The sequence below is a fragment of the Balaenoptera acutorostrata genome, chromosome 4 (genome assembly GCF_949987535.1).
Source record: "Balaenoptera acutorostrata chromosome 4, mBalAcu1.1, whole genome shotgun sequence".
In the NCBI taxonomy this organism is placed as follows: Eukaryota; Metazoa; Chordata; class Mammalia; order Artiodactyla; family Balaenopteridae; genus Balaenoptera; species Balaenoptera acutorostrata.
This window is the reverse complement of record NC_080067.1, coordinates 129,491,603-129,510,204: the sequence shown is the minus strand read 5'-3', so window position 1 is coordinate 129,510,204 and position 18,602 is coordinate 129,491,603.

Sequence of the window (18,602 nt, the reverse complement as noted above, 5' to 3'; positions counted from 1 at the left end):
AAATTTAAAATTACTGATTTGTAAAAAATATCAGTTTTAAAACCCATCTTGAAATTATTAAAAACCACAAATTATAATGTTAGCAGAAAGCTTTTATAGCTGCTCTTATAACTTTGGGGCAATTGCTTTAATTCTTAATTTGTTCACATATTTTTTTTATTATGAATGGACATTGAATTTTGTCAAATGATTTTGTTGCATCTTTGGAAGAACACCCGTGCTTGTATACCTAACACATGTATATTTCATCTTATAACAAGCATGTTAATAACCTTGTGCTTAGATACTAAAAGTGTCTTTCCTGCTTTGGGTTTAATTATGAAGCTTCTCCACATAAAATGACACTGTGGCATTATATCCAAGTTAAATCTTTGTAATTTCTTAAGTTTCTCTCATGATCAAAGGAATGGAATAAGCAATAAAGAGGCGGAAAATTCAGTTTATGTCACCACATTTTCCCTACATTTTTAGTAAATTTTTCTTCACTTTAGAATACTTTTAGACTTACAGAAAAGTTGCAAAGATAGTACAGAGAGCTCTTATGTACCCCTCCTCTAGTTTCTCCCATTGTTAACATCTTATATTACATGATTCATTTGTCAAACTCACTTATTCATTTGCTAAACTCACTTATCAGTTCTAGGAGTTTAGTGTAAGAAACTGACATTTTGTACTACCACATTTTAATGTTAAGATAATACTTCTAATAATAGCAGGCATTTTATTCCTCTTCCCTTTCCCATATAATTTCTGAGGATCCACCTCAGTGGTGCTGACTTGATCGATACGTGCTGTTGACATATACTCTCTGCCAACAGTCACTGTCAGCCATGTGTTGGGCAATGCAAAGGCTAAAGTTGCTTCTGATATCTCATATCAGTTCTCAATGTCTTACCATTTACTTTTCTGAGGATGCTGTCTCTTGCTTTCCAGATACACTGTGAACTTGGCACAGAATATCCTCCATATCTATCAGTGCATGTTACCCATAAACTCAATCTCAAGATTTCTTGCCTACCTTTCAGCAGGCTACAATGTGAGAAGGGGAAAACCACCTATAATTTTTAAATATGGTTTTCTCGCACTAAAAAAATAATAATTCTCACAATGGTTTAATTATTCTTATGGGAAATATCTTCACTGATAATTTATCAACACTTGCAAATCAATATATTTTCAGCATCATAACATAAAGAGTAAATTAAAAATCCCGTGGTACTGGGCTTTGTCACGGCATGGTGACCTCGTGGTGGTCAGATTTGTATGATGGTTCCAATTCCTGAAATTGAAACACCAAAGAGAACCATATGGAAGCTGTATGATGTAACCTCAGGAATCACATAACATCATTTCTGTCATATTCTCTTGGTGGGGGCGTTCACAAATCTTCTCAGATTGAAGAAGTCTGGAATCAGAATCGGTTCCTTTAATAAGAACACACCTCTTAATTCTTTGCAGATAATTTACAAACATGTTTTAAAACTGCTCCCAATAAGGTGGTTATTTAATTGCAAATTGTCTAAAATTCTAATTCAAAAAGCAATGCCTTATTTCCTTCTAACACATCAAAAATACAGAGTTTGCATCCAATTTTTGAAAAGTCAATCTCCATGTCTAGAGGCCCCTGACTATTCACTGTTGGATTACCTGAATTTATAATCATACCAGTATAGTTAGGTATAGTTTATAACAACTATCATAGCATCACTTCTTTTGGTCTTTGTTTTGTGCCACATTTGTTCTGTAGCAAAGGCAAATTTCTGTTCAAAGACACTTAGCTTGTAATTATATTCATGTTTTTATCATATCAATCTAAATGTATATGTGTTTCTATTCATAAAGTAAAGTCATTTAAAAACCTGTCTCATAACTTGGAGATATCCTATATACTATTTAAACAATAACTTTTCTTTAGAGAACAGAATCAAGAAACAGAGCTATAATGTAACCGGTGGTTATCTGACTAACACCTATGGAGACTGTGATTTGGAAAGATCCTTTCTACTACAAATCCCAAAGAACAGGTTACCTTGAGAACAGACAATTTAAAATAACTTATCAGCCAGCCTACAATGCTCTTTAACCTCTATAAAATAGTAGTTATTTGGGAAATACAAATACTATTATAGATACTATTTTCAGAGATTTAAAACTTTTTCCTTGCTCTTTGTCTCATTAATTTCAATTGATAACATTTCTGGTTTGTCAAAAATATGTAATTATGTACTGAAAATGTTAGCAGTGGTTAATAATACTCATTTAAGCCCATGCAGCCTGTTGATTTCTCTAGAGCACTCTCTCACACTGAAATTAATGATTTTTCTGTATTACTAGCAGATCTACATACATAATTATATTATATTCCAAGGACTTGGACTGAATGGAACCACTGACTTTCCCGTGTTTCCAGCTTGCAGACAGCAGGTGGTAGGACTTCTCAGCCTCCATAATTGCATGAGTAATTTCTTAATATAACTCTCTTTATATTTATATATTTTTTCCCAATTGATCCTGTTTCTCCGGAAAATTCTAATACATAAATAAAAGTTTAAAAGATTCTTAATTAAAATACTGAGAAACATTATAAAATGTTAAAATGTTGCCATGTCTTTGATAACCATCTACCTGCCAGTTACCTTAAAACAACAGATTCTGTTATAACCTATTCCTGTTATGTTCCTAATCCTTATCTCCTTTTGATAATCTAAGGGACATTTCAAATTTGTGTTGAAAACAAAACAAAGCAAAACATTTTTTATGTTTCCACCAAAGACTCAAGCCTAGGAACCACTTTTTTTTCTACTCCTAAAGCTAATCTGTCAACATCTTAATAGTTTCACCAACAAAACACATGGAAAATCCATTCACTTCTTTCTGTCTCCATTACTAGAATCCAAAATCAAGCCTGTTAACACCTATCAAGGGAACTTCTGCAATAAGTTCAATATTTCCTCCTTGTTTTTAATGTTTATGTTCTAAAATCCACTCTCCACACAACAACCAGAATGATATTTCCTGTTGTCACTTCATTATCTAAAACTCTCAGATGGCTTTGTAATAAAATGTACACTGGGATTAAAAACTATATGCTCTGTCCTACCTACCACTGAGGCAGCATCTTGAAAAGTGCCAGTCTATTTTCTGCTTTAGTGTCTTAGTTCTAGACATATACCCCTGGAATGCATAGCCCCACATCCTCAATATTTTCTTATTATCCTTAGGTTATCCATCAGATTTTAATACTTAAATTATCCACCATGTGTCTATCACTTCATCCTATATAAATTCTCATTACTCTTAAGATTTATTCATTTGTTTACTATTTGTCTCAAATCATTAGAATATAAGTCCTAAGAGAGCTATGGCTTTCTCTCATTTAACTATTATAGGCAAAATTTTAAAAAAAGATGCATGGAACATAGCAGGTATTCAATGAAAAAGAATGAATAAAAAGAATCTGTAAATATGCCTACTATTCAATTAACACATTTATTTTTTACCTTTGTTATTGGGCATGTATATATGTATATATCACTTTTGTATTAAATTTAATTTTACATCAATATTGTTTTCTTTTTATGTAAACTACTAAAAAATGTTCATAAATCATGATAATAACTGTTCTCTCTACAGTCTTTATTAGCTCCTTAAATAGAAAGTAAATTTATTACTTTTAAAGATAAGGCTTGTCTAATTACAAAATTAAAAGGAACAAGTAACAATAAAATAAAAATGTGTCACTTTGATCTTTATTATAGCATCTAGTATTTTCAACTTGATTAAAGGGTAATTACCAGCTCAGAGATTAAAAAAAAAAAAGTAAGAATGATTTTGATGAGATTCCTTCAATTAGTTTTCATATAAAAATCAACCTTCACTATTGCAAGTTTAGCTTTGGCTGGGAAGTGGGAAAGTCATCCATTTTGTCATTATCTATAACTGTATTATAAGTAAAAATTAGATTAAAAAACCTATTTTTTCTACCAAAATCGGTTTTGAGTTGTTTGTTTGTTAGCTTTTTACATATATCAGGAATAACTAAATTGGCATTACTTAATGGAGCCAGTATATCTTCTCTCAAATTGCCAGTTGGATAAAAAACATTATGTTTTGTTTCATTAATCGATATCTCATACATACATAAAAGTACATACCATGTACTTGTACCCTTAGAAGTAGAAGACTATATAAAGTTTAATTTTGCTTAATCCCTGACCTGGAATATAAAATAAATATATGCAAATATACTTTTTAAATTGTAACTATAAAATTAACACTTTTGTAACTGTAAGTATGTACAGTGTTTATATATGTATATTTGGAGATTTTTTTAAGTTCAAAAATGGAAAAGAAGAATGCTGCCAGCCTTCATATCTCAGCATTGCTAATAAGGGAACGTGATAGGATAGAAAATGATAAAGTGTTAGAAGTGTCAAAAACCTCCAAGGAGACAATAAAGAGGGCTACAGTAGTCAAAACTGAGCTGTCTCATAAAACATGGCATGGCGCACTCTTCCACATATTTTAAACTCTTTAGAAACAAGAATTTAAGGTAATTATGAAATGTAGTTTATTTCACAGATGTCCTCGTCTCTTCTTGTGCTTTCTGTGCAGATAAGTCAACTGAATGTTAACAAAAATAGGACAAATAGACAACAGATTGAAAATATTGTCACAGGCACATGTAATTAATAGTATTTCCTGTCCAAAAATAGTGAAAAATATAGCATAACACAATTCTAAGTCTGAATATATAAACAGCTGTACAACATGATTTTCCAAACCAGAAAAAGAATTTCTTATGTGTGTATATTTTTGGCTTTAAAAATTGATGGAAATTTTTGTTAAAAAGTGTATAAAATTTTTTAAAAATCGCATTCTGATACATTCCTTTTGATTCTTACAAAGACAGACATGCAAATACAATCATATATTTTGTTTTCAGAAGTTTGTAAAATACTTTTTTTTCTGGCCTATGTACTTATTAACATGACATTGGTATCATGTGAGCCTACAGATTGTTCATTTAAAATCTTGCTATATGATTTTTAGCTTTCAGATGATTTTTTTTCATGTAAAGTAGCAACCTTTTAATTTTTAAAAAATGGCAATAAAATTCATTAAAATTTTTTCTAAGATTTCTATCCATAAACTCTTTCCATGAGTTTATTTAAATATTTTAAAATATAATTCATCTAACAGGAACTGATTTATAGAAAATATATAAAGTAATATCTCAAGAAAGCATTGATAAATTAAATTTAAGCTAATTCTGACAGAAACTTCGTTATCTAAATTAAAAGCTTTTGATAGGCCATTGAGAAACTGATAAAAGCATTTAAACAAATTCTATTTCAAAATTTGGAGAAAGACGTTAGAAATCACAGAAGATATTTTTATCTCATGTTCAACATATTTATTAAGAAATAAGATGAGTAAATCGAATGAAATACTCAGCGACACAGAAAACAAATGAGAGAGGATTGAATCTTAGGGCAATTAGTGATGAATATTGAGTTATATAGAAATAATAATTCAAAAAGTATTTATTTAAGATTCAGAAGTGATCAAGACACTTTATGGCCCAGGTGTTGAGCAACATGGAAAAGACTGGAGGGTGGTGAGGCATAGATAGAGTCACACATCACTAAACCTCAGGGTTTAGAATGACAGTTACAGTAAATGAAGAATAAAGTGGTATGAATATTCAAAAGAGAGGTTATATCTGGTTAGAAAATCAACAAACATTAATGAAAGAAAGCTGTTTGAGATGATTCTTGAAAGATAATTATGCAGTTTTAATTAATGGAGTTGGATAGGGAGAGGCTTTTGGTCATGTGGGTGACAGTAATAAATGCATGCCATCAAAGAACATATTAGCTGACCTCAGGTAGTTTAAGCTGACTGGAGCTTAAGGCACCTGGAAAGGTTGAAAGTGAACGAAGACAGGTCAGGTATATTGAGATAAACCATAGATTGCCTTGAATAACAACATTAAGTCATACATTTTTCACTCTGTAGGAGATACGGGACAAACGATTTTATCGTCATCTGGAAATACCTTTGCATTAAGTTCTCTGTGGAGGGTTGCCCATTTGAGGCTGAATTATTCTCTTTCTCTCCACATTCTTACAGAGTTAAATTTCAACAGTTTATGATGAAATCAAGATAAATTTTAGTATTACTTTTTGTGAAACTTGACAAGTTCATATATCAAGTAGGTCGGTAAAACTGCTTAGCAATGCTTTTCTCACTTTTAATTGTTGTGCTTTTGACTGTTCTACAATAACTCGGACTTTCTCTAGTTTACTCACAATGTTCTCTCCCTCCTTCCTCTCATTTGGCTGATGACCACCCTGTCTACTTAACTGTCAGATTCTTCATCTGACAGAATTATTTTTTTCAAATTTTCTTTCTTTAAAATTTTTCTCAATCCTCACCAATTATTTTCTATTTTCTTCCACATTTAAAGTGAGATTATTTCATCTCTACTCTTCAAGAACCTCTCCCTACCTGAACTCTATTCACATCCCCTCCTTAGCACTATTTCAACTCTCATACATCTTGAGTCACTCAATTTTTATTTCATCTTTCTTGACTGACAAAAAATATTAATTCAAAGATTCCATTGGTATAAATACTTTCATTCAAACTATATTATGTTCTTTTTCTCTCCAATTGGTATTTCTCTTCAATTATTTCATGAAAATTTAAGTTTCAGTCTCAACTAGTACTTTCTCAAAAAGCTGTGTTGAAAATAACCAATGATCTTGTAATCACTCAATTAATAGTCATTTTCCACAAGCATTCTCTCCAATCTTAATTATGTCAACTCTTAGTTACACTTTTTTGTAAATCCACTCTTTCATTGACTTTTAGGACACTACTCTTTGCCTATTCTCCATCCTAGGAGAACAGTCTCAAATCATTACTTCCCCGAATAGTTTTGACAATATAAGTTTTTCCTGACAACTGTGACAATTTATAGTTCAGTGGTGACATGGAAGCCAAAGTGAGATGACTGTGCAGAACTAGACAAATACTTTAGAAATGACTTCCTCTTTCTAGAGGTCTGCTCCTTTGCCTTCTTAATGCTACCATACAGCAGTTTATTGGACCACTTACAGGTTGCATGGGCATTAGAATCAGGTAGAACTGGGTGCAGATTTCTGTTTCATCATATATGAAACCGGACAAACACTTTTCCCTTTGAGCAACATTAACTCATAAAATTGTTGTGATGTTAAAGTCAAATAATGCTGATAATGTGAATAGATTGGTGACTTCCATAAATTCATCTCTCAACTCTTCTATTTTTTTATTGACTCTCTAATTGCATTTACATAATCTACTTGCATAGCTCTACCTCTAACAAAGGGAGACAACGGGAAAATCTTCCTTGAGATCTCTTCTATATCACCTTCTCGTTTTGCCCAGGAAAGTTGGCTGCTTAATCAGATGATGCCTTTTCTCATCATATTTTCAATTTCTTTCCTGGTTGATTGGAAATCTGTGAAAGTATGGGTACTTTGTTTTTATGCATTTTTAGTTTAACGAAGCAAAATATTGATGGCAATTATATTGATTGAAAATTGAACCTCCCAGCGCAAAGAGTTTTTGCCTTAAAACAAAGCAAAAATAATTAATTTTATAAAGTACCAAATAATCTGAACTACACTACTAAATATCTACTCATATCCCAACCCAAGGAATTGTGAAACATAGTCAAAATATTTGACACAATTGTACTAATCAAAAGGAGGATAAACTTCACTCTTCAATTTCAAGGATCAATATTAAGACTTCTAATCAGGCATAAGACAGAGTCAGAGAATTAATTGTACCTGAATAATTAGAGAAAGCTTCCTGGGAGTAAATTCATTGAGGTGTATCCTTGTAAATAAGTAAGATGTTTTTTTTTTTTTTCCTGCTGATTCATCTTCTAAGGTTGTAAAAACTTTTGTTAGAGTGAATAAGAACACATTTTGCCTTCCACAATAAGAGGATTTTCTCTAAATGTAGCAAATCAATGGTTTTTAGACTTCCTGCTTTATAAACATTAATTTTGAAGTGACTGTATGTTGATCAAGTAATTTCTCATTTTTCTCTCTATAAAGTTTCTTCATCTATAAAAATAGTGAGTTGGAATAAGTCACCATGTGATCTATGGCTCTGAATGAACACAAGGATTTTCAAATTTTAATTTAATCTAATGTTGGGAATCAAGTGAGAAGAAATAAGAAGATGAATACAGAAACCATGAATGGACTTTGTAATTCAGTACAAAGATTGAGCTCTAGATTTAGAGAATGTTATGTCTGAAAGATACTTACAATATCACCTGGTTTATCCATGGTGTTTCAACATCATACAATACAAAGCAACGCTTCCAACCCAGTAAACTGAGAGGTATAATTTATGTTGATTTTGGTATAAAATAGTATAAAGAAGCTGTGTTTTGAAATATATGGATAAATGACTTTTCAAGAGGTTCATTTTTCATCTATTCGCATTCTTCCATAAGCCAAATGAATAGTTTTATAGCACCATAGAAACTTGTTTCTCTTACGTCAGTCAAGCCATGTAAATTCTCGTGATGTGGCTGTCTTAGAAAAGAATGTGTCACCCAATGCTGGCCAGTGAAATGTGAGGGAAAGTCTGCTCTTGTGGGATTTGGGGAAATTTTCCTTGCCTTTAAAAATGTCTGGTCTTTTGTTGTTGTTGTTGTTGTTTTTGGCTTTGGAACTCTGTATGAAGATATATTTGTTGCTCCTGTCAAAATCTTGTAACATTGAGGAAAACTGAACAGCATAATGAGGATGGCAGAAAAGAAATATGGAATATACCTTGGTCTTTGATGGTAGCACTGAGCCACTAAACTAACCAAATGTGGAGTTTATTATCACAGAACCTGATTTCAAGTGAGGAAATAAATGTTTCTTTCTCAGAAAGCCACTTCAGTTGTGTTTTCTGTTGTAAACAAAATCATCTCAACTGACTCTGGTTACTAAAACTTGAAAAGGAAAGTAAATGTAGAATACCACAATGATCACAGAATTCAAAGAAAAAAAACACTAGAATGTGAATAGAAGCCAGAGTAACCACAGTACCTAAGAAGGAGGAAATACTAAATAATTTCATAAAGTTACTGTCAATGAAGAGGAATACATTTATTTTCTACTTGTCATTTTGCTGATGATAAAGATTCCAGAAAGGGAAAATTTGACTACCTAGTTTATACTATATGTTCACCTTTTGGTTACAGAAACAAAGGTCATCTAATCAACAGTCCGACAAGATTGTATCTAAAGAAGAGCAATATTTCTTTAAAAAATATTATTAAAGATGGTGGAATAGATAATGTGCAACAAAAATTAGAAAATTTCCATGATAAATTCTTCCAATGTGTGAGAAACTATGCTAAGCCCTGGAATTGTATTAGGGAGTCACCAGTCCCTTTCCTCACAGAGCTTAGAGTCAGGAAGGCAGATGAAAAGCTGCAGTAAGTTCCATAAAAACAGGAATAGAATACAGAAGTAGACAATGATGGTTCTTGAATGGTCACAATTTAAAAGAAAAGGTCTCTGACAAGGCAATATTTAACTGTGAAAGATAGGAAATCAGAATTATGAAGACTTGTGTCAAGTGTTCCAGGCAAAGGAAAAAGAACAGGTAAAAACTCTGAACCAGGGCTTCCCTGGTGGCGCAGTGGTTGAGAATCTGCCTGCTAATGCAGGGGACACGGGTTCGAGCCCTGGTCTGGGAAGATCCCACATGCCACGGAGCGGCTGGGCCCGTGAGCCACAATTGCTGAGCCTGCGCGTCTGGAGCCTGTGCCCCGTGACGGGAGGGGCCGCGATAGAGAAAGGCCCGCGCACCGCGATGAAGAGCGATCCCCGCACCGCGATGAAGAGTGGCCCCCGCTTGCCGCAACTGGAGAAAGCCCTCGCACGAACCGAAGACCCAACACAGCCAAAAATAGATAAATAAATAAATAAATAAATAAGAAAATCCTTAAAAAAAAAAAAAAAAAAAAAAAAACTCTGAACCAGGAAAGTTCTTAGTGTGTTTTAGAAAATGAAAGGAAGCTATTGGGCACAAATGTGGTGAGACCAGGGGAGAGGGGAACAATATGTGTTTGGAAAGGTATGGAGGGCCCAGCTCAAACTTTTATTCAGAGGAAAGACAATGACTCAGTTAAGGTTTTTATTATTATTATTATTATTATTATTTTTGGCTGCACCACACGCGGCATGTGGGATCTAAGTTGCCCGACCAGGGATCGAACACATGCCCCCTGCATTGGAAACACAGAGTCTTAACCACTGGACCGCCAGGGAAGTCCTCAATTACTTAAGTTTTTAAGGATATTTGTAGACAGCAGAACAGATATGAGGGTCCCAGGAGTGAAATCAAGGATATGTGTAAAGATGTTATTTGATGCTCTAATTGGAGGAACATGATGCCATTTTTGGAGTTGTAGACAGGACCAGTTTGGAGGCTGGACTAAGAACTAAGTTTGAGAATACTCAATTTCAGGTGGTGTAAGATGCCCTTATGTAAATACGTGCATATTCAGTACTTACAATGTAAAGGCATGGAAATCTATTAATTACTAAAGGAAGAAAGGAAATGAAGGTAAGACTCAGGAGAAATTTCAATAAATTCCAATATTCAGATGTAATGTATAGAAGGAAATGTCAACATGAGAATATTATCTGACAGATAGTTCAGAGAAAAAATTTTAAAATATAATATCAATGAAAGTAAAAAAAGGAAAGTGATATGAAAAAGGATGTAGTGTAATCTCATTCCTAACACTCAGTTGAATTTTGCTCCCTTATCCTGCTTCATGGCTTTCCCCACATTCTGGAACATGGCTAAGAAAGAGAAACTTTTGACTCCCTTCCTCTAAATGGCATGGACATTTTTAACATGCTATAGCTGTAGCACTTAGCTATGCAATTTTCTTTTGGAAACTTTCAACAATGTTCTTTGGTCAATTTCTGTGCTGTCGTGATCTAGTCCTAAAAGCTGAATTGTATCCATTCTTCCAGCACAATATTCAATAGCCACCAACTGAAATTAAATATTAGGCATTTATTAAGTACCAAACTAATCTGTGTATAATTGTACTAATAGAAAGAATAGAGGGGCATAGGGCAGGCCTCAAGTTCAACCAAACTGGTATCCAAGGATAGTCTAATTTAACTAAGAATGTCAACACATTCCCCCAAAACTCACCTAAGCACTCTTTACTTCATCATCCAAACATATTTGTTTGTCTTTCCATTCTGAACTACCAAGCATCTCCATCCCTTTCCGGAGACAACTTTCCCTTCTTTCCTCCTTTATCCCTACGAAGATATTAAAATTCTGTCCGACCTGAGTATGAAAGGTGCCAAAAGTAGATTTGGGATGTAATTTTTTTTCTGATGTTCATGTTTACATTATTATATTTGATTAAATAACCCCTATTCATAATATGATTTGTGACAATGTATCTACTTTATCTTAATAATTCTATATGCTTTAAACCAACATAATAGTGACAACATAGTTGTTCAAAAACTAAAAAAAAAAAATAGGGTTATATTTAACATTCTTTTAGAAATCAGAGCAAAAGTAAGTTTCTATAGTTTCAACAGCTAAGTACAATGTGCAGTGAAAACTTTTCAACGTTTTTTTATTTAACTCCTCAGTTAGAAATACACTGCACAATCATCCCCATTTTTGTCGTTTAATTTTAAACGTGTCGAATCTCACAGCTTGTCTCATCACAATGCCAAATTAACGATTCTGAGAGAAATAAGTAGTACATGAGACCATGAATAGACACTTCTTAAAAGAGAATAATGTGACTTGCTCTTCAAAGCATCTCATCAAAATACTTGTTTCAAACCAGTATGTTTTGGACAGTAAAGAGATGTTTCCCGTCTATGGTCAATTTTTTTTTCTCTTCTTCTTAGGAATGACTTGAACTGTGTTCTATTATAGATTGACTATCCTATCCCTGCATCTTAAAATGAAGAAAACGTCCATCAGTATGTATAGGGTAAAATTTATTAACAATTTTACAACAGCATAACCCCAGAGATGATTACATATAATGCTTTAATTCTATAAATAAAGTTTTGTGGGTTTTTTTCCTTAAGATTAAAAAAAAAAAAAACCCTCCTATCTTTTCAGTTTAAATTTCTAATCATCCCTATGAAGTCGCCAGAAAGATTATATAACAAGAAATGAGACCTCAACTCAGTCACTAACTAGCTGTGTGACTGGAGTCCAATCACTTAAAATCCCTAGGTCTCAATTTTATGGTGGGAAAATAAAAGGGTTTGGCCATAATAACTTTTGCCCCTCATTCCAGCTCTTTAATTTTCTCACATTGCTTTCTAATCCTTAGCAATTTTCAATAAAATAGTTTCATAGTCACATTTTATACACACATATATATGTATATACAAGTATTTGTATGCATGCAGTATATGTGTATATCATATATATTATATACAAACTTATGAAAACTCCTACTTTATGAAAGTCTAGTTCTAAGTAGCATTATAAACAATTCTACTAATTAAAATTTAAGATCCTTCTGCAGTTCTTTTTTCCTCGGTTATATCCTACTAAGGAAATACAGTCAGAATACTCTCTCCAAAATTTACTTGACTCAAATCAGTTGTTGTGTTGGTTCTATTGCCAATTTGAAATCTATGTACATAGCCATCCTTTTTGCATTATCCTATTATAAATTATAGTACTTGTTTTTACTTGAATTTACTATTGTAAATTATAGAACTTTGTTTTTATTATTTTTATTTCTATTTTTATTATATAAAATATGCTTTTCTTATTTTAGGTTGCATTGTAGTGTCATTAATTGATAGTGTTTTTGGGGAGGGGTTGCTTTGCTTTCATTTAATTGTGCTTTATGTCCCTGAATTTCCACCACCTGCTTCCTTCTTTCCCTTCACAATCATGTGTACCAAAGATGCCTCCTGTTTCAACTTCTTTTTGCTGAGAAGCTATACCCTCCCAATCTTGTTGTCTCTTGCCCCTCCCATTTTTGAGGCCATTTCTTTTAAAAATACATGCACTGACTCATGACATTACAAACTTCTCAGCATTTCCCACACATGGAGGGATGTTCTATATCCAGAGAGATTTTGTGTGTGTATCAGATCGCCATTGGACCCTCTCTGCACTTATTTCTATATATTCATTTATTCATTGAACATATTTTCTGCCAGGCATGCTTCTAGGAATTAGGAATGTTCAGTGAATAAAATAGATGGAAATGTCTTCCCTTAAGGTGGTTACATTATAGTTTATATATATTTATACAGGTGTAAATTCATAGAAAAGGTCTGTAACTAATCAACCTGATAATAACATTCTTCCCCTGCCCCAAAAAATGGTCAAGGGGTTTTTGTTTTGTTTATTTTATTTGAATGTTCTAAAGGCCTTACATTTTTTTGTCCTATGTAACTGGAAAGGACAGATCACAAATAAAATAACATTTTTATTATCAGTTTAGGATAATAAAAATAAAAATTTTAATTGCATACACTATTATTCTAAGGCAGAGCTCTTATGCAGACATAGGTATGATAGAGATTTTAACTTCATATATTAAATATGCTCTTAGCAAATCACTGTATTATTTATGTTCCCATTTTAGATATTCTAATACTAAATTTATAACGATGACCATTCATAGTATCAGTAATGTCAAATAATTTTAAGAAGTGAAAATATATTATTTTTTTCCTGAGGGAGGTGTTAATTACCTTTCAGGATTCTTTTAGTAGTATTGCTAAACACATTCTACAGTAAAGGGATATAATAAATAGATATTTAGGAAATTTGCCCAGAGTCTCATAAGAACAGGAGACTATGCTTCATATGTCTGGGGAGATAGAAGTGGAGTAAATATAATTGTGTAATGAAGTCTGAACAAAAATCAGAATTTATTTAGAACCCCCAAGTAGTAGTGACAGTACCTGGGGCAAGTGACTTTGCTCTACTCCACTCTCGGAGGCAATACTGCCCAGAAATGGCACCTGAGCCTCTGCTCCTTTATCTGTCCACATGGAGGGAAGACTGCCTGTAATCTTGACCATAATATACTTCACAAGGTTGCTAGAAAAAGTTCCCTCTTTGTCCATGTCACCGTTTTGTTGGCAAATCTCATTGTTTCAAGGACCTGCACAACCACCTCCCATTCTAATTCCCATTCTAGCTTCTTATTCATTCCTATGAAAATCTTCCCCTCTGACCAGACAGTGATATTCACACTCCCTTACCTATGACCTTAGAGCTTCAACACTATCATTAACCACTCCCACTGTTCCCTTCTTAATTCCTAAGCTTTCTTCAAATTCTTGCCCAAGCTCCGCTTCCCAGTCACATGTCCTGCCTTTTTTTTTTTTCAGTTGAGATATAATTGAGATATAACATTGTGTAAGCTTAAGGTGTACAATGTGTTGATTTGATACATGTATTGCAATACGATTATCACACAAAGCTTTAGCTAGCACCTCTATCATAATTGTATGCTAATCATACAATTATCATTTCTTTTTTGTGATGATGACATTTAAGTCTCTTAGTTAGCAATTTTGAAGTATATTATACAGTATGGTTGACTATACTCACTAAGCTGTGCATTTTATCTCCAAGATTTATCCATCTTCTAGTTGCAAGTTTGTGCCCTTTGATATGTTTTCTAAAAAATGGGACAATGTCTTAAATGGTTTTATATGTTGTTTTCATCCCTGCTGCTTGGTACTTCAAGATTTCACATAAATAATAGATGAAGAAAGTATAGTTGAACTCAAGCTATAAATTTTGCAGTTCTAGCAATCAAGTTATCCCTAAACTTTCTAATGAGTAAAGCCCTAGGAATTTTGAAAGGAGAATTAGACATCACCCATCTTTCAGGATATGTGTGGTCGTGACCAGCCCTTTTCTGATCTGAAATAAATGCATTTTAGCATAGCCACTGCTCAATAAGTGGGATCAGTCTGCCCCAAATATCATTTTGCATTAAGGGGATTATGCTCATCATTCTGTAGAAGAAAATAAAAAAAAAAAAAAACAATGAATATACTAATTTTTATCATAATAAGTAAAACTATAATATAAACCAAATAGTTTTTATGCGTCAATATTTGCTGTCCTGATACTTACATATCCTTGGCAATACTTTTTGTTAATATCAAAACAGTACTTATTTTTAATCTAGTAAAAAGAAAGGATAAAATACAAGCTGCTCTAGTCTATTAAGAATTAGCTGTTTAGGTAAAGAAAGTCTTTCTCTACGTTGGATCTGGCCCTATATGTTCTGATTCATCATGGAATTTTTCATTTTTATTTTCCTCAAATAAATATCAGATAATTATGAAATGTATTTTCAATCATCAAAAAAAAAAACCACACAGTGATTCTTTTAATTGCTTCGAATTGTTATTCAAGTTGTCATTTTGGGGACACCATTTCATACATTGCCTGATGTTACTGAATAAGTTAACAGTGTGATATCTGTTTCTATCGAAACTATGGCTCCCTGCTGAATTATGTATCTCTGTGTTTATTTTAGAAAGCTTACATAACATTTATGCATGATGTGGAATCCATTACTTCATATTTATTTAATTTATTCTACAAGTGTGCTTTCTTTCTTGTCATTTGCTGTTTTAAATTCTTGATATGTATGGATTCAATTGAATTTATTTTTGATTGCCCAAAATTTACAAATAGCTCAATTATTAAAAATCCCAAAGGTAATAAGGTTAATAATTAATTAAATAAATGAATGGAGATATATATATATATATATATATATATATATATATATATATATATATATCATATAATATTATATACTGATTCTGCCACTCAATTTTCATTAAGTAAATCAGTATAAATTCATGAGGTCTGAATTCAGAAGAATTCTTTTCCTGAAAGTCTTAGATTATATTTCTCTAGTTAAGCACTTATTCAGTTATCCTTACATTAAAATGGTAATGAATAAAGTTTTTTTGCTTTCATTTTTTTTTTTTAACTCTCAAACAGAAGGAAATACGTGTTTGTAACCCATTCCCCTATATCAGAAACTGACAAGGGAGTTATACTGAATATTTACTGATTGGTTAAAGAAGGGTTACTTTCCTTATATGGAGCAAAAGGAAGTCTTGGCGCTGGGTCAGATAATGTAGACTAAGCAGTAAGCTCTAATTAACAGAGGCCATCCTTTTCTGGGGAGATGAGACTAGAAATTTAATTAAGTTTTAGTTTGCTGATGTGGGGCTTAGCATGAGTGACTCCATGTTAGGCCAAAATGGTTTTTTATTTTCCTTCCATTTTTATTGAGATATAATTGACATACAGAACTGTATAAGGAATACAGCATAATGATTTGACTTACATACATCATGAAATGAATATCACAATAAGTTTAGTGACATCCATCATCTCATATAGATACAAGATTAAAGAAATATAAATATTTTTATTGTGATTAGAACACTTAGGATTTATTTTCTCAACAACTTTCATATATAACATACAACAGTGTTAATAATATTTATCATGTTATACATTACATCTCTAGTACTTATTTATCTTATAACTGGAAGTTTGTACCTTTAAACTGCCTTCATCCAATTTCACTTCCCCACTTCTGGTAACTACAAATCTGATCTCTTTTTCTGTGTGAGTTTGCTTGTGTGTTTGTTTGTTCTTGAAGTATAACTGACTTACATCATTATGTTACTTCCTGATACACAACATAGGGATTCCATATTTCTATATTTTTCAAAATGATCACCACCATAAATCTAGTTACCATCTGTCAACATACAAATGCATTACATAATTGTTGACTATATTCCCCACAGTGTACCTTTCATACCTGTGACTTACTTATTTTGCAGCTGGAAGTTTATACCTCTTAATCTCCCTCACATATTTATTTCCTCCTTCAACCGCTTCCCCTCTGGCAACCACCTGTTTGTTCTTTGTATCTATAACTATGTTTCTCTTTTGCTATGTTTGTTCTTTTTTTTTTTTTTTTTAGATTCCACATATAAGTGAAATTATATATTATTTGTTTTTATCTGTCTGACTTATTTCACTAGGCATAATAACCTCTAGATCCATCCACGTTGTTGCAAATGGTAGAATTTCATTCTTTTTTATGGCTGAGTAATATTTCATTGTATGTATATACCACATCTTATTTATCCATTCATCTGTTGATGGACACTTAGGTTGCTTCCATATTAATGTTGCAATGAACATAGGGGTGTATATATCTTTTTGAATTAATGCTTTTGTTTTCTTTGAGTACATACTCAGGAGTGGAATTGCTGGATCATATGATAGTTCTATTTTTTATTTTTTGAGGAATCTTCAAATTGTTTTCCATGGTGGATGCACCAATTTACCTTTCCACCAACAGTGCAGGAGGACTCACTTTTTTCCACATTCTCTCCAACACTTGTTATTTGTTGTCTTATTGATAACTGTCATTCTGACAGGTGTGAGGTGATATCTCATTGTGGTTTTGATTTGTAATTTTCTGATGTTTAGTGATGCTGAGCATCTTTTCATGTACTTGTTTGCTATCTGTATGTCCTCTTCAGAAAAATGTCTATTCAGGTCATCTGCCCATTTTCTAATCAGGTTGTTTGTTATTTTGATGTTGAGTTGTATGATTTTTTTTTTTTGTATATTTTGGATATTAACCCCTTATCAGGTATAGTTTGCAAATATCCTCTCCCATTCAGTAGATGGTCTTTTAATTTTGGTGATTAATTCCCTGCTCTGTACAAAAGCTTATTAGTTCAGTGTAGTTCCATTTGTTTATTTCTGCTTTTGTTTCCCTTGACTGAGAAAACAGGGTAAAAAAAAAGTATTACTAAGGCTGGTATGAAAGAGCATTCTGCCAATGTTTTCTTCTAGAAGTTTTATGGTTTCAGGTCTTACATTTAAGTCTAATCCATTCTGAATTTATTTTTGCATGATTTGAGAGAGTAGTACAGTTTGATACTTTTGCATGTAGTTGTTCAGTTTTCCCACCATTTATTGAAGGGACTATCTTTTCCCCATTGTACATTCTTGCCTCTTTTGTTATAGATTAATTGACCATATGAATATGGGTTTACTTCTGGGTTCTCTATTCTATTCCATTGATTTATGTGTCTGTTTTTGTGTCAGTATCATACTGTTTTGTTTACTGTAGCTTTGTTTTATGATTTGAAATCAGAGAGTGTCATACCTCCCGCTTTGTTATTTTTAAGATGGGTTTGGCTATTTGAGGTCTTTTGTGTTTCCATACAAATTTTAGAATTATTTGTTCTGAGTCTGTAAAAAATGTCATTGGTATTTTGATAGGGATTGCATTGAATATGTACATTGTCTTAGGTAGTAACATCTTTTTAACAATATTAATTCTTCCAGTTTGAACACAGTATATCTTTCTATCTGTTTATGTCCTCTACAATTTCTTTCATCAGTGCCTTAGAGCCTTCTGGGTACAGGTCTCTCACCTCCTTAGATAGATTTATTTCTAGGTATTTTATTCTTTTTGATGT